General features: G+C 38.1%; 1 protein-coding gene and 1 long non-coding RNA gene across 14 annotated transcripts in view; one reads left to right on the top strand and one right to left on the bottom strand.

Moving 5' to 3' along the window:
* LOC144301134 (uncharacterized) overlaps positions 1 to 23,417 on the top strand; it is a 286,282-nt gene that overhangs the window by 175,335 nt on the left and 87,530 nt on the right. The window contains exon 3 of one of the 12 annotated variants that reach the window (XR_013367887.1): positions 17,401 to 17,548. The exons of 6 other annotated variants lie outside the window; for them this stretch is intronic. The gene's annotated coding sequence lies outside the window, so the exon portion shown is untranslated. Of the gene's footprint in view, positions 1 to 4,408; positions 4,696 to 17,400; positions 17,549 to 23,417 lie in introns of those variants that run through there. 5 more of the 12 variants (XR_013367879.1, XR_013367880.1, XR_013367905.1 and 2 more) reach the window with 5 other exon arrangements.
* LOC144301136 (uncharacterized) overlaps positions 21,759 to 23,417 on the bottom strand; it is an 87,672-nt gene continuing 86,013 nt past the window's right edge. For both annotated transcript variants that reach the window (XR_013367911.1, XR_013367907.1), the window contains one exon: positions 21,759 to 21,891. This is a non-coding gene — a long non-coding RNA (uncharacterized LOC144301136). The remainder of the gene's footprint in view (positions 21,892 to 23,417) is intronic.

Here is a 23,417-nt window from a genome sequence, read left to right on the forward strand (position 1 = left end):
AAGAAATGCCTTCTTTTTTTTTTTTTTTCAAAATGCTTTTCAGATTTTTTTTTTAATGAACATTCAGGTTCATTTTATTTTTTTATTTTTTAATAATAAATTTATTTTTTATTGGTGTTCAATTTGCCAACATACAGAATAACACCCAGTGCTCATCCCGTCAAGTGCCCCCCTAAGTGCCCGCCACCCAGTCACCCCCACCCCCCGCCCCCTCCCCTTTTTTTCATTTTATAAAATTATTTTGGGAAAAAAATCTCCTGTTTCTTTTTTGATCCACAAATGAACGACTTTTTTAGAAGTCTACAGCTCTCCAGGTAAAAAATAAACATAAACTGAATTTTGCAAGACTCTGCTTTTTTTAATACTGACCTTAAAAATATAGAAACATGGAGGGGTTGCTTGAGAGAGATTCAAAATCAATCTCATTTTAGTGGTGACTGTTCAGTGACTTGCATAAAATAAATTAGTCTTGTTTGGAACAACCAGAAGTACATAATAGAAAATACAGTTAAGATCGATTGCAAAGTAAGACAGCTTGGTTGCCTATCTGGCAAAATAACAGAAGGAAATATTTAGCTCATCTTTGTTAAAGGATTAATCTGGTTCCCTTTTACAAGACCATTAATGTTTGTGGCAGAAAAGGGAAGGAGGTGTCAATTTCTAACTTCTGCAGCCAACAGTCTAGTCAAAGAATGAACTTACTGTCATTTAAGTATATTCTATGTGCATTGGGCTTAATGTAGCCCAAATAAAAGATGTATTTCTCATTGTTTAAAATAAAGTTTGGAGGGAAATATGTAATAACCATTTACTTAACTTTTTGCTTCATTTTGGACTTCTCAAATCTTCAGATTGTGTCCTGGATGAGTCGTAACAAGCTAAAAAAAATCTAGTCTATTCCATTTGCATCTATGTTACCAACAGATGTTTGCTGGAGTACAACTTATGTGCAAGTCACCAAGTGTGCTAGGGATTGGCACTCTGTGGCAGCTCGGTGCTCCAGGGAATGCTGACCTGCCTAATAAGAGTGATTCAAATGATGCAGTTCTTCACCAGGTCTGGCAAACAATTGCTCTCTGACCTCTGCTTCAGGAAACTGAGGCTTGGCCATTGTGACAGAATTTTCACTCTCCCTAGATGTCCCCACCCCAACCCCCTTAGAAGTCCCTCATCCAAGTTCTATATTAGGAAAATTGTTATGCCTCTTGCGCCTGAATATTTTTCAAACTGTTGTCGAAAGGTCATTTTGGTGTCATGATCTCTCTGTAATCAGGAGTTTAGATATTTTTCCCTGGATTTTTTTCTCTCAGGAGTACTTAAGGTAGTTGAAGGCATGCTCCATATTAGCGCACGTTCATGTTAGCAGATGCTCCCTGTTAGCACACACCTGATAACACTCCATGTCCCATGTCAGCCTCATGTTTTAGACTTCTTTCACGTCAAACACACAAAGAAGAAGCACTTTTTACTCTTTAAAAGCAATGTTAATTATATGGAAAAGATTTCTGAAAGGCCAAGGAATGAACTTTATGTGCATTTAAATAGCCTAAAGTTTGAGCAAATGTAACTCTGGAGAAGCTGTTTTTTGTTAAAGGGCATTGCCAGAAGTTAAGGGCTGGGGCCATCACCCCAGAGTAGGTAACCATGTACATTTCTGTGATTTATACCTATGGATAGCAGAAGAGATGAACAGAGATAAGGTACAAGCAAAGTCGGCTGGGCATCCAGGTTTCCTACCTCTTACTCTACCTTACTACTATATTTTCCTCATTTCCAAAGTTCCAGTTACAAAAGGCCATTTGTGTAAGGACATGTTTGAAGATCTTGTAGACAGAATCTGGAAGCTGTGAAGGAGAAGCATTTATGAGTAACAGAAATCGGTAGCTAAACGAAGGCAGCACAGAATCCTACACTACTCCATGATACTGGGCTCAGGACAGGTGTGAGTTTGTGTTAGCTGTTTTTCATAAAGAATCCTCTGTGCCGAGGGTGGAATCATTTGCTTTTTATTGATTTATTTATTTTAGAGAGGAAGGGGAAGGGGCAGAGGGAATGGGAGAGAGGGAATCTTAAGCAGCTCCATACCCAGCAGAGAGCCCAATGCGGGGCTCAATCTCACAACCCTGAGATCATGACCCAAGATGAAATTAAGATTGAACGCCTAACTAACTGAGCCACTAGGGTATCTACAACACCTATACACATCTTACGGAGCCTTTGTCCTCAAACCCAGTCCTCTCTCAATCACAGACAGTTACTATATTCTCCTCTACCAGCTCAAATTCATTATATTTCTACCCAAAAATATCAAACTTGAGTGAGAGTTTCAAAAACATAGTGTTGTGCTGTGATCTACCTCAGGACTGGCCTTTTGCCACCTAACATCAACTGCATGCTTGTCATTCTACTATTAAGACTTTATTGGGTTAGGGTGTTTGTATTTTCTAGATCCTGTTAGAGGATCAGTATGTAAAAAAAAAAAAAAAAAAGAGCATAGGACTCTTCAAGAAGATTTCTATATTTCTATTTTATTTTATTTCCACCCACGTTCTAGGTGAGCTTGTTGGTCCATCATCTCACCATTGTTGGACTTTAGTTTTCTCAACTGTACAATGTGGAAATTGGGCAGGATCACAGTCAAAATCTATTACAGCTATATTTTTTGTTATGTTCAATTCAACTTAAATATAATTATATCCTAATTGCTTACAAGCTAAAAGAACCCTGTCACTAGCTTTTATGTAAATTAAAAATTAACTATAGCTAATAATACTGTGTTGTGAACTTGAAATTTGCTATGAAAATAGGTCATAAGCATTTTACACACAAAAAATTAATAATTCTAACTATGTGAGGTGATATATTTTTAATTAACTTGATCATGGTCATCATTTCACAAAATGTATGCACATCAAGGCATCATGTTACAATGTATAAATATACATTTATACAATTTTGTCAATTTTAACTCAATAGGCTGAAAAATGTTAGCTACTAATAAAAGGTATGCTCAATAAAGAATGATTTAAATGGACTGAATATTACCTGTTTAGAATACATAGGATCTCAGATCCTGTATTCACCAAAGGTTCATCCCCTGTGGACAAAGGAACAACGGTGATAGAACCCCCAAGAAAGTAAACTCAGAAAGACCCATTTTGTCTCAGGAAAGTCTGGGGAATAAGAATCACTAAGCAGTCATGGGAAGATTCCAAACCTCCAGCAGACAACACAAGCATGGGAGGGACCTGGGCAAGCAGTCCAAAGAGAGGTCCCCAAATTCAAAATATTAGTTTTAGTGAGGATGTATTTTGTACCAATTTTGCCAAAATATCTCCCCTCTTGGACCAGCTTGGCACCAACCAGACCACTCTAATCTCCTAAGACATTCCTCCCATTAACACCTTTCTTTGGATAAGGCAACAAATCAGGTCATTTTGTGAAAACCCAAACCCTCGTGCTGCTTTGTCTTGCAATATTTTCAAGTTTTGTGGGATTATTTGATCCATCTCTCAGATGGAGGATCATTCTTACTTTTTTGGAAGCTTTCACTAATCATAGAATATTTAATGTATCTTATGGGATCTTCTCTTTATCCCTGGCAGTCTGAAGTTCTCAAATATCTTCCTAGCTTTGGGTATATTTTCATTCATTGTGCTAAGCTGACAGTAAACTGTTTTAGTCAGTGTCATCCAGTCTTCAAAAGTTTGAAAAATGTGCTAAAAGTATTGATGCCCATCATGTTCATTAGAAACAAATTCATATCTTGTCACACCATTCTTGCTTCTTGGAGGTCTAGAGACATTCTTTGGCATAGTAGTGATGATTTCTAGGCTTATGCCTCATTCCCATCCACCCTATACCAGGGTCAGTCCAAACTTTGTGCCCTCTCACCTACTCATTCAAATTCCATTGGTCACCAGGGCTTGGTCCAACTCCCATGTGCTCTAGTAAGACCTCTGATAATTCTAATGTTCATTACTCTATTATTTACTGAATTCCATTTTCAAAGCCACACACTTTAGTACTATATTATATACACAGCCATAGGCATGAGGAACTGTAAACATATTAGCTCTTCCTCATCTCTTCTATATAAGTACCTATGCTTCTTTCCCTCTCTCTTCACTTTAATGTCAAAAGAATACCAGGTGATTTTAATAAAATAACTACTGATGATAGTTATCATAGTAGATTAGAACTTTAGTTTCATAGGGGCACCTGAGTGGCTCAGTTGGTTAAGCATTGGACTTTTGATTTTGGTAAGGTCATGATCTCAAAATTATGAGATCAAACCCCATGTCGGGCTCCATGCTGGGTATGTAGAGCTGCTTAAATTTCTCTCTTTCTCTATCTAAAAAAAATAAAGGACTTAAGTTTCATAGAAAATTTAATGTTTTTCCAACAGCTTTCACTTGAAATCTTCTACCATTTAATTTCCCAGGTAAGCCATACAAGCTCCTTTCAACCTTCCCAGGGAAGAATGTTATGCCATCGAAAATTACTAGGAAGCTTTCTTACAGGAGAAGAAAATAAGTTTCTCGATTGCTTTAAAAAATTAGCTAGAAAATCAACCCCTTACTTTCTCATGGCAACTGAAATAAATGTATACGTCAATGAAAAGAAATGTAAATCAATTTCAATGTCCTCATGGAGCTGCAAACTTTGTTATTGTCCCTCTAGTACAATATAGATTCCATAAACCACATCTAAGGAGACAGAAGAAATTACTTCCATGTGATATTTTCAGTTGGATGAGACTTTTTAGGCTTTTGTATTCTACTTTATAAGTGCATTCTAATTTAAATGCATTCTTAAGCATACCAAAATAAAACTCCTCTCCTCACAAACTAACCAAGTACATTAATTTCTAAAGTAATTGTATTATTTTTTAAAAATCATCCAAAATATCCTACTCTAGATCTTTAAATATTTTATTGGTATTATTTTTAAAAGGTATTCCATTGCAAAAAAAAAAAAGGTATTCCACTGCATCACAATTATATAGAGCTTTTTTAATAGTGGAACACATGATATGATGTAAACTTTCCAGCTCCCATTTCCAGGCATGTTATCAGAAGAACCCATGACATAACAGAGTTTTCCAAAAACAGAAACTGTCACGGAGCCACCTGATGAGGATATGGGATGTGCAAACTTCTGAATGTTAAAGCTGTCAAAGACAAATGTAATCAAATACAAGAAAGCAGGCTTGTGAAATGGGGAATAGAGGAAACTGATTTACATACAGTACATTAGGTGATATATGATGTGCTGAGACAAAATGCCAATTTCCTCACTTCTACATTAATCCCAAATCTTCACTTTCAATGCCTTCATTTCATCTGCCAGGGATGAGGAAGAGGGTTAGGCTTGGTATAAGAGTGATAAAAATGAAGTGTCCAATTGTGCACATATATCCTCCTAAGGGCAAACTGATGGATTCCCTCAAGAGTGAGCTGCCCCATTTCCCCTGAGATGCCTACTCCCCCTTGCATTAAGTGGGCATATGACTTGTGTGTAATCAATAAAGTGCAGCAGAAGGGACACTGTATGACTCAGATTAATTGCAGCTTCCACCTGATTCACTGCAACACCTGTCTTTGGAGTCTTGAGCTACCACGTAAGAAATTTAAGTTCCCTGAAGCATCCATGCTTTGAGGAAGCCAAGCCAAATAAAATGGTCACATGTAAACTCTAAGGTTGGAAGTGCTAATTGTTGAGTCATTTCAGTCATATGAATTCATGTAAATTATCCCTTTGATGAATCTAGTTTTCAGCTAGAGAGTCACCTCTAATCTCTGAGACTATCCACCTGAGGCTTGAGACATAAAAAGAGATAGGGTACCCCACTGAACAATAACCAAATTCCCAACTTGCACAATCCACAAGAATAATAAAGTAGCTATTTTAAGTAAATGAGTTTGGGAATGATTTGTCATACAGCAATTTAAAATAGAAAAGAAATTTGTTATTTGCAACTTGGGACAAATAAAACAACATATATCCACTACCAGCACATACGGAATCCAGTAATTTGAGTGAAGAAGGTGTGGGTTTCTTGTTTCCTAAATTTTTTTGATGAGGTGGGTTGGAAGTAGAGAATCCAAACGATAAATAAATCTAGAAATGTTGGTTTGAACCAATATGTCCTTTCAATCCATTGAGGTTCACTGTATATACAATTTCAAAAGAGGATTTGCAAAGACTTCCCTTGACACCCTTTCTCTCTATAATCCCCTGAGCAGATTTTGCCATCTTGAGCCTCAATTTTAAAATCCAGTTCCTAAGATTTCGCTTCACTTTCCACAGTGTCTCAAAGGATGCTCAGGTACAAAACGATTGCTAAGCTCTTTGAGCATCATACTTATTGACAATAAATGCCGTATCTTGAAGGTGTTCTTGGAAGAACGAAGATTCCAAATTGTTGTGTTTATGGATTTCATAGTGTCTTCACTGTGGAGATAGGGACTGTAATCAAACATTGAACCTTTATAATAATATGTGTTGCACAAGCCTGGACATTGATCTGCCACTAATCCACTGTATTCCATTTCACTCTCTGTCAGTGAATTATAGAGTGCTTTTCTACTTTTTAAAAGTATTTTCCCTTTGAACTTGGAAGGAATTCTTCAAGGTACGTGTGACAGTGGCAATTTTCTTATTTTTCTGAAGGCACTACACCTCAGAAAGAGAGCTGCTTTTCCAAAGTTAAGTAGGTGATTAGTAACTCACTCAGGACTAGAACCCACACCATACAATTAACCATGAATAATTCAACAAATAATTTGTGAAGCACCACTATAATGCCGAGTCTTGATTAGGCACTCCTTGTTCATAAGATCCAAAAGCTTGCTATAGGAAAGGGGCTTTGCACTCAGCATAGTAAGGTCTGAACCAAGTACAAGGAGATTACAGAGAAGAAGCAAGTAACTTTGAGCCAAAAGGAAATGCTGGCATGTTTTAAATTAAGTCATTGAGGATAAAAATGATGAGTTGCAAGGAGCAGAGAGGCATTTAAATGTGTTCCTGTCTCAGAGAAGAGAATGGGCAAGGACACAAAGTGCCCAGAGTGTTGAGGGAACAGGAGAGCATTTGGTGTAACTGAATTAGGGCCAAAAAATGCAAGTAGGATATCTGGGTGTCTCTTTAGATGATTATAAATAAATCCATATTAATATAAATACACACACATGCACATAACTAATTACTTATTTAAAAATGTGTGGCTTACTGTCGATTGAGATAAAGGTCAAGAGAAAGGACTACTGGGAGTCTGCCTCATTTCTATCACAGTGGAAATTTTGTGTCTATCCCAAGTTCACCTGTAGCCAAAGTTACTTTCATAGTTACATTTGTCTTAGTATAGTGTCTAGTGTAGCGGCCACATGATGAAATTCAACCTTGCATTTTGGAAGTCTCACTATAGACCCAAAGCAGCCCAGAAAAATATTACTTTAAACCATTGTAAAATTACCCTCAAATGAGTTGTGGTTAGTGAATATTTCCTTCTTGTAAAATTTGAGCATTATTTTTGTTTTTTATTGATTAATGTCCTGGGCAACTACTCTCCCAGCAGCCTTGCCACCAAGGCTGAAACCTAGGGAGAAAAATGGAAGAAGTGGAGAAGATAAAGCCAAGTTATAACATTTGGACTAAATTCTGCAACCCACTAAGAGAGAGAAAAAAGGTGTGTGTGTGTGTGCGTGTGCGTGTGTGTGTATGAACACAAAGCTGACTGAACTCCCTTCAATCTGGCATTAGTTCTTAAATTCCAGGAGAGTGGTGTGACTGGTCTTCATTACTCTATAACTTTAGAAATAGATATAGACTGGAAATGCCCTACCAATCTATTTCAAAACTTTATGGCATAAGTTCATTGGTTTTCACTTTCTTTCAGCTTCATTCTTAATTTTAGGTACATCTTACTTCTCCCTCCCTAGTCCAACCTCATCACCCCAATGTCCCTATTTTAACCCCACAGTTATTTTTATAAAACTATATAGATTACACCTTTATTTTGTAATATGGAGACAAAGTAATCTTTCCCTCATTAAATCAATAAATAAGCCAAACTATTGTAATACCTCAAAATGCTTCTCCTATGAGAGGAATCACCTGAGCAACCTAAAGACACTATCAAAACTTGTGGACAATCTCAGAAGATAAAGTAGATACAGAACCTACTGTGGTACACATTCAGCACATGCTTAGTACATAGATGCTTAATGATTCTCAGAAGACTTACAAAACCTAACCCATTAGTAGAACTATGTTCTCATTGTGACAAACCAAAGGGATTTCAGTTCATCATCAGAAGACTTCGTTGAAAAATGCACCCACATTAGATTTAATGATTTGGGGTGGGGATGTCTGATTTTTTTCCCTTCTGTAGGAAAAATATGGAGTGTCATTTCATTCTACCAAAAAATTTGAGCACACAATTTCAGGAATTCATCGTTGATGAATCTGAGGACAGAAAGTAAGTCATGAGTTTTAACTTCAAATACTTCCTGAGACTGGACCCCAATGGGATGCACACTCATGGAATGATGCACTTGAATGCTACAAAGTACATAAGAGCAGGCCATGGTTATGTGGAACTGTTCCATAATTTTAATAACGCCAGGTATTATCCTGGTGCCCGATACCATTTGTGGCCATTCCATTTAAGTCAGCTAAAAGAATAATAAAGTTTCAGTGAATAAAACTATTGCCTTGGAGGATCAGAAAGTGTTCTCCTTTTCCACAGTGCATTATTATCTAATTTTCTGAGATATTGTTCAGTCTGGTGACAGGATTGATAACATTTCACGGGGCTTCTTTCAAATCCAAATAGTTTATACCAAAGAAGACTTCAGGATACCTGGAAAATAACTCTACAGTCTTTCTAGTTCCTCTCTGGAAAGGGTCTTCAATCATCATTTGTTTTCATGATTTTTAACCTTCTTTTAGCTGCTGACATTTTTTGTTCTCTCTAAATCAAACCTGGACAATTAATTCAACACAAATAATACATTGAAGCCAAGTGCTCCAATAAGAGATCCAAATTTTCATCGTAGCTAAAAATATTCCTTAAAATGTGAAATTGAAAAGGCACTTAGTTTCTCTGTGCCTCCCTTACTTTTAATATTTCAATGGGGACTCCTTAATTTCTCTTTCTTCAGTCTCATTGTCAGTGTATAGAAATGCCACTGACTTCTGGGCATTGATTTTGTATCCTGCCACACTGCCAAACTGCTGTATGAGTTCTAGCAATCTTGGGGTGGAGTCTTTTGGGTTTTCTATATAGAGTATCATGTCATCGGCGAAGAGGGAGAGTTTGACTTCTTTACCAATTTGAATGCCTTTTATTTCTTTTTGTTGTCTGATTGCTGAGGCTAGGACTTCTAGTACTATGTTGAATAGCAGTGGTGAGAGTGGACATCCATGTCTTGTTCCTGATCTTAGGGGAAAGGCTCCCAGTGCTTCCCCATTGAGAATGATATTTGCTGTGGGCTTTTCATAGATGGCTTTTAAGATGTTGAGGAATGTTCCTTCTATCCCTACACTCTGAAGAGTTTTGATCAGGAATGAATGCTGTATTTTGTCAAATGCTTTCTCTGCATCTATTGAGAGGATCATATGGTTCTTGGTTTTTCTCTTGCTGATATCATGAATCACATTGATTGTTTTACGAGTGTTGAACCAGCCTTGCACCCCAGGGGTAAATCCTACTTGGTCATGGTGAATAATCTTCTTAATGTATTGTTGTATCCTACAACTGCACCCAAAAGCATAAGATACCTAGGAATAAACCTAATCAAAGAGGTAAAGGATCTATACCCTAAAAACTATAGAACACTTCTGAAAGAAATGGAGGAAGACACAAAGAGATGGAAAAGTATTCCATGCTCATGGATTGGCAGAATTAGTATTGTGAAAATGTCAATGCTACCCAGGGAAATTTACACATTTAATACAAACCCTATCAAAATACCATGGCCTTTCTTCAGAGAGCTGGAACAAATTATTTTAAGATTTGTGTGGAATCAGAAAACACCCAGAATAGTCAGGGGAATTTTAAAAAAGAAAACCATAGCTGGAGGCATCACAATGCCAGATTTCAGGTTGTACTACAAATCTGTGGTCATCAAAACAGTGTGGTACTGGCACAAAAACAGACACGTAGATCAATGGAACAGAATAGAGAATCCAGAAGTGGACCCTCAACTTTATGGTCAACTAATATTTGACAAAGGAGGAAAGACTATCCACTGGAAGAAAGACAGTCTCTTCAATAAATGGTGCTGGGAAAATTGGACATCCACATGCAGAAGAATTAACTAGACCACTCTCTTTCACCATACACAAAGATAAACTCAAAATGGATGAAAGATCTAAATGTGAGACAAGATTCCATCAAAATCCTAGAGGAGAACACAGGCAACACCCTTTTTGAACTTGGCCACAGTAACTTCTTGCAAGATTCAACCATGAAAGCAAGAGAAACAAAAGCAAAAATGAACTATTGGGACTTCATGAAGATAAGAAGCTTCTGCACAGCAAAAAATACCATCAACAAAACTAAAAGACAACCTACAGAATGGGAGAAGATATTTGCAAATGACCTATCAGATAAAGGGCTAGTTTCCAAGATCTATAAAGAACTTATTAAACTCAACACCAAAGAAATAAACAGTCCAATCATGAAATGGGCAAAAGACATGAACAGAAATCTCACAGAGGAAGACATAGACATGGACAACAAGCACATGAGAAAATGCTCTGCATCACTTGCCATCAGGAAATACAAATCAAAACCACAATGAGATACCACCTCACACCAGTGAGAAGGGGGAAAATTAACAAGACAGGAAACCACAAATGTTGGAGAGGATGTGGAGAAAGGGGAACCCTCCTGCACTGTTGGTGGGAATGGGAACTGGTGCAGCCACTCTGGAAAACTGTGTGGAGATTCCTCAAAGAGTTAAAAATAGACCTGCCCTATGGCCCAGCAATTGCACTGTTGGGGATTTACCCCAAAGATACAGATGCAATGAAATGCCGGGACACCTGCCCCCCGATGTTTCTAGCAGCAATGTCCACAATAGCCAAACTGTGGAAGGAGCCTCGGTGTCCATCGAAAGATGAATGGATAAAGAAGATGTGGTTTATGTATACAATGGAATATTACTCAGCCATTAGAAATGACAAATACCCACCATTTGCTTCGATGTGAATGGAACTGGAGGGTATTATGCTGAGTGAAATAAGTCAATCGGAGAAGGACAAACATTATATCGTCTCATTCATTTGGGGAATATAAAAAATAGCGAAAGGGAATAAAGGGGAAAGGAGAAAAAAATGAGTGGGAAATATCAGAAAGGGAGACAGAACATGAAAGACTCCTAACTCTGGGAAACGAACAAGGGGTGGTGGAAGGGGAGGTGGGTGGGGGTGGGGGTCACTGGGTCACGGGCACTGAGGTGGGCACTTGATGGGATGAGCACTGGGTGTTATTCTATATGTTGGCACATTGAACACTAATAAAAAATAAATTTATAATAATAAAAATAAAAATAAATATTTGATGGGGAAATTAATATCTGTTTTGCTTCACAGAGTTTTATAAAAATCAGACAGGTAATGTATGTGAATATACTTTGAAAGTATTATATGTATCTAAGATATTCTTAGGATATGAAAATAAAAGCACAAAGTTGGCATGTTTTTAAAGCAATAAATTGTGTTATAAACCAGGAGTTTTCAAAAAATGGGGAAAATGCAATATTATTAGTAGTTTATTGAATGACCCTTTGCTGGACATTCTGCATTGCTCAGAGAGTAAGAGTTAACATGTCAAAGGATAAGAGAACGTGCTTTTTCCCATGTAATGGAGAGGGGGGTACTGAGCACTTACCACCCTTCTCCTGGATTTTCTTCTTCCTTCTTTTCTTTCCCAAGTTCTCCATGCTTCTTCCTCAGGACCCATAATTGCCTCTCAGGACACATAGGGCACATTATTCACCATTGCCTAGTGAGGCTGGGAATCACTCAGGATTTCATTCGTAGTCTGTTCCCAGAAGCCAGAGCCTTGCTGCTGTGAATTCTGACCAGCCTGAATGTGAATCTTGCAGTCTCCTCCATGTCTTTTCTGCACACCATATTCTCTTTAAATTACCCAGGACTAAATAATCACCTTAAATGTTAAAAATCCCATTGGAACAAAAAAAAAAAAATCCCATTGGGATCCATATCACCAGGGACTGATAAATTTACTAATACAACATTGTCAATGTCTCTTCTCTCTTTCTGTCACATTTTGAATATAAAAGCTAGGGCTCTGTGTAGGAGGAGAGAGAGTATCCTGAAGATGTTCAGTGGACTACTGAAATAAGAACATAGGTGGGGCTTATCTGGGCACAGTGGGAATATATAACCCAGGGAACATAAAACCTCCTATGTTAAGACTTGTTTATCTGTTTTAAAACCTGGCCCTCCTTCTTGGCCATTGAGGGCTGGAACAGAAGGATAAGATCCACAACCCTACAGGCTTCCTATAGATGCGATTAAACAAATTGCCTGCATCCCCGAGGCAGCCCTGGTGTCTCCTGGTGTCCCACATCTATGTACTTCCACAGAGCCAAGGGTCTCTGATATATTTGCAAACAATTCGCTGCTCATAGCAATAATCCAAATTATACCAAGAGAGAGGTGGTGACAACAGCATTTCTATGTCCTCGTCTTGCCCCTATAATTGTGATGGCTCATGAAGATACTGGCCTTAAGTCTATCTTTGGAATCAGCAGAAAACAACCGTTTTCCATTCTGAAGCAGGCACAATGACTGATTGGAGTAGGTATAAAAATCACTTTCTGCTTTATGATGTGTGGATTAATGAAAGTATTAAACCATTCTAATGATAGATAAGGAAATTATTTCCACTGTAGCTGAAAGAAATAAAACTGCTCCATCTTAAATTAAAGAGGTCTAAAACTTTGCAAGCTCATCAAAAGTGCGTGGGCAACAAAGAGGTACAAGTTTATAACCCATTCTGGAGCACCTTAATTTCTTAACATCCATCATTTTTCTGCTTCATTACTGTTGGTGTGCTTCTCAAAAGCTTCTGGGAAAACTAATTTTTTGCAGAAAAGGATAATAAATATGGGTCAGGCTAATATCCTTTTTTTTTAAATAGGGAACACTGGGATTTCCCCCATTTTATTAGCATGCTGCATTGTTAATTTTATTTCATTGACACTGTTGCCTTTGTAGCAGCTGGGTCCTAAGCTTGAACGGCATGATTTACTACTCAAAGATTAAACCTGGACTTGGAAAAAATCCAGGCACTATCATTCCTGAGAAGGTCACAGCCTGTGTGCATCCCCCCTCAAATCAGTGAGATTTGGTCAAGTTTTGTTTTGTTTATAGAATCAGCATAAGCTTGTGGAAAATAAGACAATGAAGGGTGATCTCAAGATATATGCATCAATAATCTCCTGTGCAACACTTCTTCCTCTCAGAGGTCCATCTGATTTCAGAAACAGCTGTGTTCTGAGTTCAACACAGACTTTGATCATTTTTGTTCAATTTCAACCTCAGGGTCCAGGCCACCTACCTTTTTCTTAATGACACTATGGCCTGGGAAACTGATGGGAGATTATCTGGCATTCAGGCATGTACAATGTGAAAGTTCATCAATCAGTGATCATGGAGCTATCCCTTGACCCATGCATCAAAGGTTTAGGAACACACACTTTTCCCTTCCATTCCCTGGGTAAGAAATTTAGAAAGTCATCTCAAAAGCTTCACAGAAGTGGCCTGGGATCAATCACCCCTAACTGTGGCAAAATCAATAACTTGTTTTTGTGTTGGCTTCACTTTACTTCCTCTGTCCTTCATATGTGCTCTACGGGATTACACTAAAAAATACCTTCTCAGAAACCTTTTCTCATACGAAGCTTTAGGGGGAATCATATTAAGACAACATGTCTTTTACTCTTCTCCAAAGATGTTGATTATAAGTCATTTGTGCTGATGTTCTCTTCTCCATTACTCACCATTATGAACCCTGGAACTCTTCTGCACTCAGCCAAGGAATTGCCTCAGAGACTTTCCAAGTGTAATGTCCAGTTAGATTTATCACTTGTTTTAATTTGGTACATATCACCCTTCCTTGCCTTAGGTCCCCTGCCTCTGTTCCAGAAGGAATCCAGAGTCAACATGGGCTTCCACCTCTCTTTCTGGAACCAGCCACTTTCTGTAAATTCATGAAACACTAAGGCCTCCATCACTCACCATGTATTCCTTTCATCTTTTCGGGTATTTGGATGTGCATGCAGGGCAGCAGGCTAAGCTAAGGGCAGTTCTCTTTCTTGCATGTCTTGCATGTAGGATTCAACTTGCTATCTCACAAAATATCAATCACTATTGGATTTTCAGAACCATTTATAATGGTTGAAACTTCAAAAGTCAACTCTGAAAACAACATGTTTTTACAATTTGAAAATACTGCTCCAGAACATTTGTTCCCAGGCCTAGAATAAGGTTCACCTTTGCACTTATGTTCTCCCAAAGAACCTGTATTTTTGAGTTCCCAACTTCAATACCCAATCTTTTTTCTCCAACTTACTAACTGAATATCCATGTTTCAGTTTCTTTTTTTACCAAATTAAACCTCAGAGATGCTAAGACATGTCTTCATTTCTTGACTCCAATTAATTTTATTTCATCTATCATAAATAATTGTTGAAATTGTTAATGTATTGATTGATTTCAATACTGGTGGAGAAAAGCCACTAATCATGAAAATATGTGAATATCCTGACAAAGTGAAATGAAGACTTTCAGGCAACAGAGAAGAAAGTGGTTCCTTGATGTTCCAACATGTAGGCAATTATAAACTCCTGAAACCAGCCCTAGGAATTTCATTTATGAAGACCATGGAGAGAAAAGCATTTGTCCCAGTACTCAATACGTGGATGGGTAGGTATGCTCTATGGTGTACCATTTTTACCCAAACTCACCACTTCTCAGGTCATATTTTATTCTAATAATTGCTGAGCAACCAGTTGTGTGCCGGCGTAAGCTGACAGCACTTCTGACTATGGATTCAGACTTGCTTAGATTTAATAGTGAATTTGGCCAATATGTTGCTTTGTATTCTTAAGCAAATTTGAGTTATACTTCTCTTATTCCTGAGAGGTCTGAGCCCACCATGACATGCACTTATCAGACCACAGTTACTCAAACTTCAATTAATTTGCAGTCAAATATGGACATGGAAATAGCAATAGATATTCAAATACATTATTTGGATGTCACAGTCTTCTATGTCTTCATAATGAAGCAGCACCCTTTGCTAACTGGGGAAGTAAAAGTGACCAAATCCAGCTACAGACTCCTCAGTTAGTGGAACTCATATTACCTAGTTAGGGTTGTAAAACCATCCAATTTGTCTGGGATGAAGGTGGATTCTAGGAGGCAGTTTTAAAATATGGATGGTCCCAGGCAAACTAGGACAAGTTGGTCACTTTACCCTTGGTCAAAGGGTTCCCTAATTAGGAAAAAGCAAACAATTCGCTGCTCATAGCAATAATCCAAATTATGCCAAGAGAGAGGTGGTGACACCTCTATATCTATGGGCACATGATAGACAAATATTGCCAATGGTTACCATGAAGGTTGGGAAGAAGGTCCACTCCTACATTTACCCTTAAAATCTCAGACTCATCTATTCTACCTATTGGAACCATAATACCATATAATGACTGTTGGTTTAAGCTTTAAAATGTTGCCCAACACTCACTTATTGTCAACTCAACCTCGTGTCCCAGCTGCATTTTCAAGAGGCAACTCTTGCTATAGTTTATTACACTAAGCCTGGTCTCTGGAAGAGATGAATGGTTTGTCATAGATTAATAATATTTTTGTGGGTTGGACTTAATGTTAACATTAGTGGATCTGAGCCACCTAAGGGATGGACTATTATCAGGTACTTCCTGTGCCCTGCTTAAAAGAACACCTACAGGAAACTACTTAGCCATTTCTAATACCTGTGTCTGGAAGTAGAAGTTAGAACTCCAAAGGATGGTCTGTGACCTACAGAGACAAAAACCAATTTTCTTTTCCCATCTCTTGTCCATAAAATATCAAGGCTCATTCCACATGGGTTTCCACAAAATCCCTTATGGGATCCAGCCCCATTTTCTCCATACTTTTTAATGGTATAAGATTGAAAACACACTGTTGGATTCACCTTCCCTCTTTTCCCGTTTCACCCCTATTGCCTGATATTTAACAGAATAAATTACCTGCACATGAGCCTTGTTTCAGCTATGATGTATGGATTATAGGAGTGAAGTGAGGGGATCACCTAGCCTAAAACCAATGTCTTAATACTTGGTGTGAGTTAGAACTCTTGCTTATAGGTGACAAGCTGGTTTAAACACACGATTTGATTCACTGGCCAAATTAACGTTAAATCTAGGCAAATCTGGATCCACAGTCTCAATTTTTTTAAATATATATTTTTTTATTAAAGTTTGATTTGCCAACATATAGTATAACACCCAGTGCTCATCCCACTCAAGTGCATCTGCATCTTTCCACTCTGCTTACTTCTTGTCAGAGCTTCATTCTGAAACAGGTTCCCAGGCACAATGACCTCAGACAGCTACAGACAGAGAGCAAATAGTTTCAAGTTCAACAGAAGGAGATGTTTTCTTTCCTGTCAATTACAACAAAAGCCTTGGAGTTGGACCTCATATCATTGCCTTAGATCAATGGGTTGTATCCGCAACCCCCCCAAAAACATTGTTGCCTGAGATGATGTGATGCTCTGACTGACATTCTTGAGCTACATTTTAGCCCCTGACTGAAGCAGGGGAGACACCACATCCCTAACTCAACAAATGCTTTCAGAATAGGAAAGGGCTGCTTCACCAAGGAAAACGAGGAAGCAATGAAGGCTGAATGGAGAAGAGAAGGTAGGTAGGCAAATATACAAAGGTCCCTACACACTACAACCCTCTTAATACTACTCCCAGACCTCTAGGCCCTTTTCAAAACAAAATAAAACAAACAACTTGGGAGCTTGTGTCCTTCTCTGCCCTAGCCTCTACTCCTAAATAAAACACATAGCCTTCCATCTGGGATCCCTGGGTGGCTCAGTGGTTTAGTGCCTGCCTTCAACCTAGGGCATGATCCTGGAGTCCCTGGATCAAATCCCACATTGGGCTCCCTGTAGGGAGCCTGCTTCTCCCTCTACCTGTGTCTCTGCTCCTCTCTGTCTCTCATGAATAAATAAATAAAAGCTTTAAAAAATAGAATACCCACTTCTTTTCCACTGTTCTTCTTGGTAAGTGTGCATCCTTTTACAAACCCTCCGTTACTTTTTATATTTTCCTCTGTGCTCAGGTATGCTGAACAACTTCTGTAAGGTCTGCTGACATATCTCCAGTGCTCTCTGTGAGATTCTCCATTTCTTCATGGCACCATCATTCAGAGAAAGTCACTTACTTCATCACTACCCTTTAACACCATTTGTCTGTGTATGAAAGAGCATGTAAGTAGCAAGGGAGGCCTATTGAGGTCATCAGAGCTTCACCAGTACATTTTGTCAAGTACCGAGGAGTCTCCATAATAAACAGAGAAATAGGCTGAGGCATCTTGACTGCTCAATTCATCATGGAAGTAACAGGATATGTGAGGTGGGATGATGGAAGAAATGCCAAGGGGATAGGGAAGAGGCACTGCTTAAAACGTCCAGCAGAGCCTCTTATTTTTTTTTTTATGTTTACTGCACAAGGTTAGTGCTTGAAAATGGATCCATTTTTCAGGAGCTCATGCAACAATTCTATCTTGAATTTCAAGGAAAGGTGCAGTCTCTGTTCTCTGCTGCTTGTCAGCTGTGCAGTGGGGAAAACTCAACTATCTCTAATTGGATCAGGTACTTATCTAGTAACTCATATCTAAAGGACTGGATGATATTGCCTCAATGATACTCTTAAAGTTGTTCATGGTCAGTGCCCAGTGCAGTTGATAGTGAAGAATTCAGTTCCTAGGTGTCCTACTTACATTCAGTCTCTGTCCCTGGCTGTGACTAAATTCTTATTTAGGCATTTCATAAGGAGGCATTGCTTTGTCACAACGTGGAAGAAGGGAGAAAGCACATTTAGGTCAGTGCATAAGGACCTACATTAGTTTTAAGGGAAATCAACATGTATGATTTATTTATTCATGATAAGTTCATGAATGTTATTTTCAAGGTAAAGGTTGTCTAGCAATTAGAGCAGGATTTATGCATGGGCAAGTGGACAAGGTATTCTAGTGAATTGTCAGAACCCTCATCCCTTTTCATAGCTACAGAAAAAAAAAAGATGGATTTCTGAAGTCTTAAATGCATTTGTCTTGGTTTCCTCTCTAGCTCAAAGTAGGATCTTCATTAAATGGCTTTATCAGAAAGATTATGTCACCATTTTTTAGAGTCCCAATTTCTATATACCTGGGGACATCTACTCTTTTCAAACTAGATTTTGCACCCACTGATGTCAGATTTAAATACCACAAACTGTATCCCCACCATGATTAAACATTTCTCTTGTTTTTTTCATTGCTTATAGGTTACATCCAAATTCTTGTATGTCATGTTAAAAATTTAAGATTTTTGTCCCAGGGCAGCCCGGGTGGCTCAGCGGTTTAGCGCCGCCTTCGGCCCAGGATCTGATCCTGGCGACGCAGGATCGAGTCCCGTGTCGGGCTCCGTGCATGGAGCCTGCTTCTCCCTCCGCCTGTGTGTCTGCCTCTCTCTCTCTCTCTCTCTCTCTCTCTTTCTCTTTCTCTTTTTCTGTGTGTCTCATGAATAAATAAATAAAATCTTTAAAAGAAAAAAAGAATTTTGTCCCAACCATATAATAATATTCTGGCCATTTCCCAAATACACTATGTTCATTGGTGTTATTACACGTTTTTAATTTTCTCTAAAAGGCCTTCTGTGACTGATGATATCTTATATCCAATCAAAAGGTTATCTTTCTGAGAAATCTTCCCAAATCCTTGAACAGATGTTGGCTTTTCCCTCCTCTGTGCCTCTCAAGAAAAGGAATCACTTTTCAATTAATAATAATAATAATAATAATAATAATAATAATAATAAGCTAGGATAATCTTAGATAAGACAATTTCGTTCTGCTCCACGTGGTCCCTGTAGTAAACCAACTCAGATTTATTCTCATGTCAGATTTGATTATAAAATCAGAATAGAATAAGAAAAAGCCTCTTGAGACCTAAGTTCAAAACTGCCACACTATCACTTCTATTGCCTTCTACTGATCAAGTTACCAAATAATTTTTAATGGGGCCGAAAAGTGTGGCACTAAATTCCACCTCTAATGGTGGGAATAGGAAGGTATGGGACTATGCAAGTCACACTGAAAAATGTTGTGTGTTGGAACGCTGGAGCATTTTGGTACTAGTCCGTCAATCACAGTGACCCTCCTTGCATGTCTGGAATTCTATATGACATCTCTATGTGTCTATTATTGTTCAAACTACTCTAAAAACCAAGATTTACTTTTCTATAATTGGGAAGATGGATTTTTTTAAAAGGCATATTCTGAAATTTTCCCATAACCACTGGTATAGAAAACACTTAGTAATCCATGAAATAAATGTCTTCAGTCACATATTGACTTGGCTTAAATTTCAAAAAAATGAATATATTCCCTATGCTCATAGCCAGTATGTACAGTCAAGTATTCAATATTCTGCACAGTGCAGAGAGCATGCTAACTGGCTTATTGCCTCTACACTTCTGCTTTCTCCCTGTGGTTTTGTCTGTACTGCTCCATCTGTGTTGTCACAGGTTCTACCTTATTGAAAAGGCCTCTTGGAGTGTTTGGGGGAAAGGTAGAAACTCATGGAAATTTTTCATGTGATATAATTCACAGGACTGAGACTCTAGAGCCGTGCATGTCAGTTACTATATTACTGATACTTGAATTCAACTCCCATAAATAAAGATGTTATAGACTGTGCTTTTTCTAGTTTTAACATTGGTTGTTTCTAGGATTTAGTACCTTTATGAATTTTTTTTTTAATTTTATTTATTTATTAATTCATGAGAGACACAGAATGAGAGAGAGAGAGGTAAAGACACAGGCAGAGGGAGAAGCAGGCTCCATGCAGGGAGCCTGACATGGGACTCGATCCTGGGTCTCCAGGATCATACCCTGGGCTGAAAGTGGTGCTAAACCACTAAGCCACCTGGGCTGCCCACCTTTATGCAATTTGATGTGGAATTCTTTTGATGGATGTCAGAGAGCTTTATCATGTTCCTAAAAATTCTTTGGTATATCATATTGTAGGTGTAATATCTGGAACCATCATGCCATTATTTCAATCTTATACTGAGTGCTTTTGATGTATCAGACATACATTCCCTTATTTACTCTCCCCTTAGAAAATTCAGTAAGAGATTTTACAATTATCTTAATTTTATAACTGACACTCAAATAAACCAAACAAACATAAACAACTCTGAAATTTGCAGAAAGCTTGCTCTGGGTCTCATGACTTGGTAAATATAGAATCTTGGTTAAGTTTGGGTCCAGGTGATTCAAAAGTCATGACTTTGTCCACTCAGTTCCATTCTCCCCATGAATTCAAAGTAAGAGAAATCCATGACTGAACCCTTTCAGGATTCTTTACAAGATCCAGAAATAAGGCAGAATCAGGTGTCCCCATTCTTGATGACTCCCGCTCCAACTAATACCCACTATGTTCTTTGAAACCAAGTCTCGTTATCTTACTCCATCCAATAAAAATAATCTCAGAGACTTAATGACATTAGGATTTCAATATTTATAGTTTCAAAATATTCCCCTTATATAATTTTTAGCTTTGAACATTTCTTATTAAGAAGAAATGTGCGGGAAATATCAGAAAGGGAGACAGAACATAAAGACTCCTAACTCTGGGAAACAAACTAGGGGTGGTGGAAGGGGAGGAGGGCAGGGGTGAGGGTGAATGGGTGACGGGCACTGAGGGGGGCGCTTGACGGGATGAGCACTGGGTGTTATTCTGTATGTTGGCAAATTGAACACCAATAAAAAATAAATTTATTATAAAAAAATTAAATAACGGTGATGGTTGCACAATTCTGTGTGTATACTAAAAACTAGTAAAATCTGCATTTTACAAAAAAAAGAAGCTATTGGCTATGATATTGATTTCTGCACTAGAAACTTTATATATCTTATATTATACATATATACACATCTAAATATACATATATAAATATCTATGTATAATGTATTCATGTATTTATAATATGTACAATTTTTGCTATGTTAAACCCCTATGAATTTTACAGGATTCTCAAATTTTCAAATAAGAATAAACTTAGCAATCCATAAATATAATTTGCAAATAGAGTGATCCATAAATTAAAAGCCAAAACTCTGGCAGCCCCAGTGGCTCAGCGGTTTAGCGCCTACCTTCAGCCCAGGGCGTGATCCTGGAGACCCGGGATCGAGTCCCGCCTCAGGCTCCCTGCATGGAGCCTGCTTCTCCTTCTGCCTGTGTCTCTGCCTCTCATGAGTAAATAAATAAAATCTTTTAAAAAAAATCCCTTTAAAAGCCAAAACTCAGAGTGGCCAGCATCCTGATGTTCTAAACTTTCCAACAAACAATGGGACAAGGCATGGCCATGAAATTTTTTCCCTTGAAACAAGCCTTTGGAAATAGAAATTAGTCATACTAACTTTTAAGTTGCATTTATTTACAAAATGTTGCAGCTGATCATTTCCTTATGGGCACCACAGAAGGATGAGGAGAGCAAATAGTTCCACAGACAACTGCATAGGAATCTTCAACTAGTCTCCAAAGACTGGAACCAGAACGAGGACTCTAGGAAGAATTTGCATATATTGCTTGCCTATGTTTATTTAATACACTTTCAAATATTTCCTATAACCTTAACACATATATTCAAAAATCAAATAAAATGTGGCGATTTAAGAAATAAAACAGAGGAGCATAGAGTAAGGTAGGGAAAAATAATACAAAACAAAATCAGAGAGGGAGACAAACCATAAGACTCCTAACCATTGGAAACAAACTGAGGGGAGAAGAGGGGATGGGGTAACTAAATGTTGGGCATTAAGGAGGGCATGTGATACAATGAGCACTGATATAACACTGATAAATCACTGAACTCTGCCTCTGAAACAAATAATACACTATATGTTAATGAATTAAAATTATTTTTTTAATTTAAAAAGAGACTTCCACTCATTTTTGAGGAATGAAATTTGGAAAAGATATATTTATGGTGGCAGTCATTCTATATGTTATCACCATGAGAAAGATGGTAAAAGTAGCACAACCTAGGTATTAGGATCAAGCTGTAAATGCATATATTGAGTGCCTGATGTATGCCACCTCTGGGCTTGAAACCCTTGCTCTTGAGTAATTTGTCATACAAAATTGGATATGTGTGCATAAGATTTTTAGTACTAAATGGTAAGTTCTTCAGAGACATTATTTCACACTAGGCATACCAGGTTAGTATTTTATCCTCTTATGATGGATCACTAAACAATGGATTAAAAATATATGGTGTTTTTCTAATCAGTGTATATAACATGCAATGTGTTGGATGCGGGGGATGATGAAGACAAAATGTGTAGTGGTATTGAAAAACTAATTATAACGTAAAATGTCAATAAACACAAAATATCCTATTTTAAGCACAAAAGTGGGTGCTCCAGGCTGTTAAACCTAAGCATTCTCTTAGGGAAGGTCTCGTGGAAATAGGACAAGAGAAGAGCTTTTCCTGTATGGGCAATAGTGTAAGCAAAGACACTCAGGTGGAGAAATGCAGTAACCACCTCATAAGTTCAACAATGTACGTTATGTGGCATGGATCAGTATTAGGAAGAAGGGACTAGACTTATGGGAATGACGGTTTATTGGGGAAGAATTCTCCAGAAAATGATGTGTGTCCTGTACTGTTACTCTTTGACATCTTTTCTTCCCCTCTCTGGATTCTGCTATGACTTAATCAAGGGGTGGGTGTTCCATATTTCTTCCTGGTAAAGGTTTGCCCTGGGCCCCCATTAACAGCTCCTTTGAAGACTGAGGTGGATGGATGGACCATCTCCAAGCTTCTGAGTGTTGAGGAACACTAAGGAATGAGGCTTCTGGAAGTCAAGTATTACCACCACGAGAGAGAATATCCCTCAGAGAATCTAAGCAGAGCCCACACAGCCAAGAATGAGAGACAGAATCCTGATGGTGTCCTGGAACTGCTGGATACAGCCCTTCCCACAAGTGTCACTTCAAATCCCACCATTGTTGTCATTGTTGTTTTTCTTGCATGAAGGAGAATTTGATAACTTTAACTACAATTGAGCAAAAGACTTTGGGATCTC

This window comes from Canis aureus, chromosome 29 (genome assembly GCF_053574225.1).
Source record: "Canis aureus isolate CA01 chromosome 29, VMU_Caureus_v.1.0, whole genome shotgun sequence".
Lineage (NCBI taxonomy): Eukaryota > Metazoa > Chordata > Mammalia > Carnivora > Canidae > Canis > Canis aureus.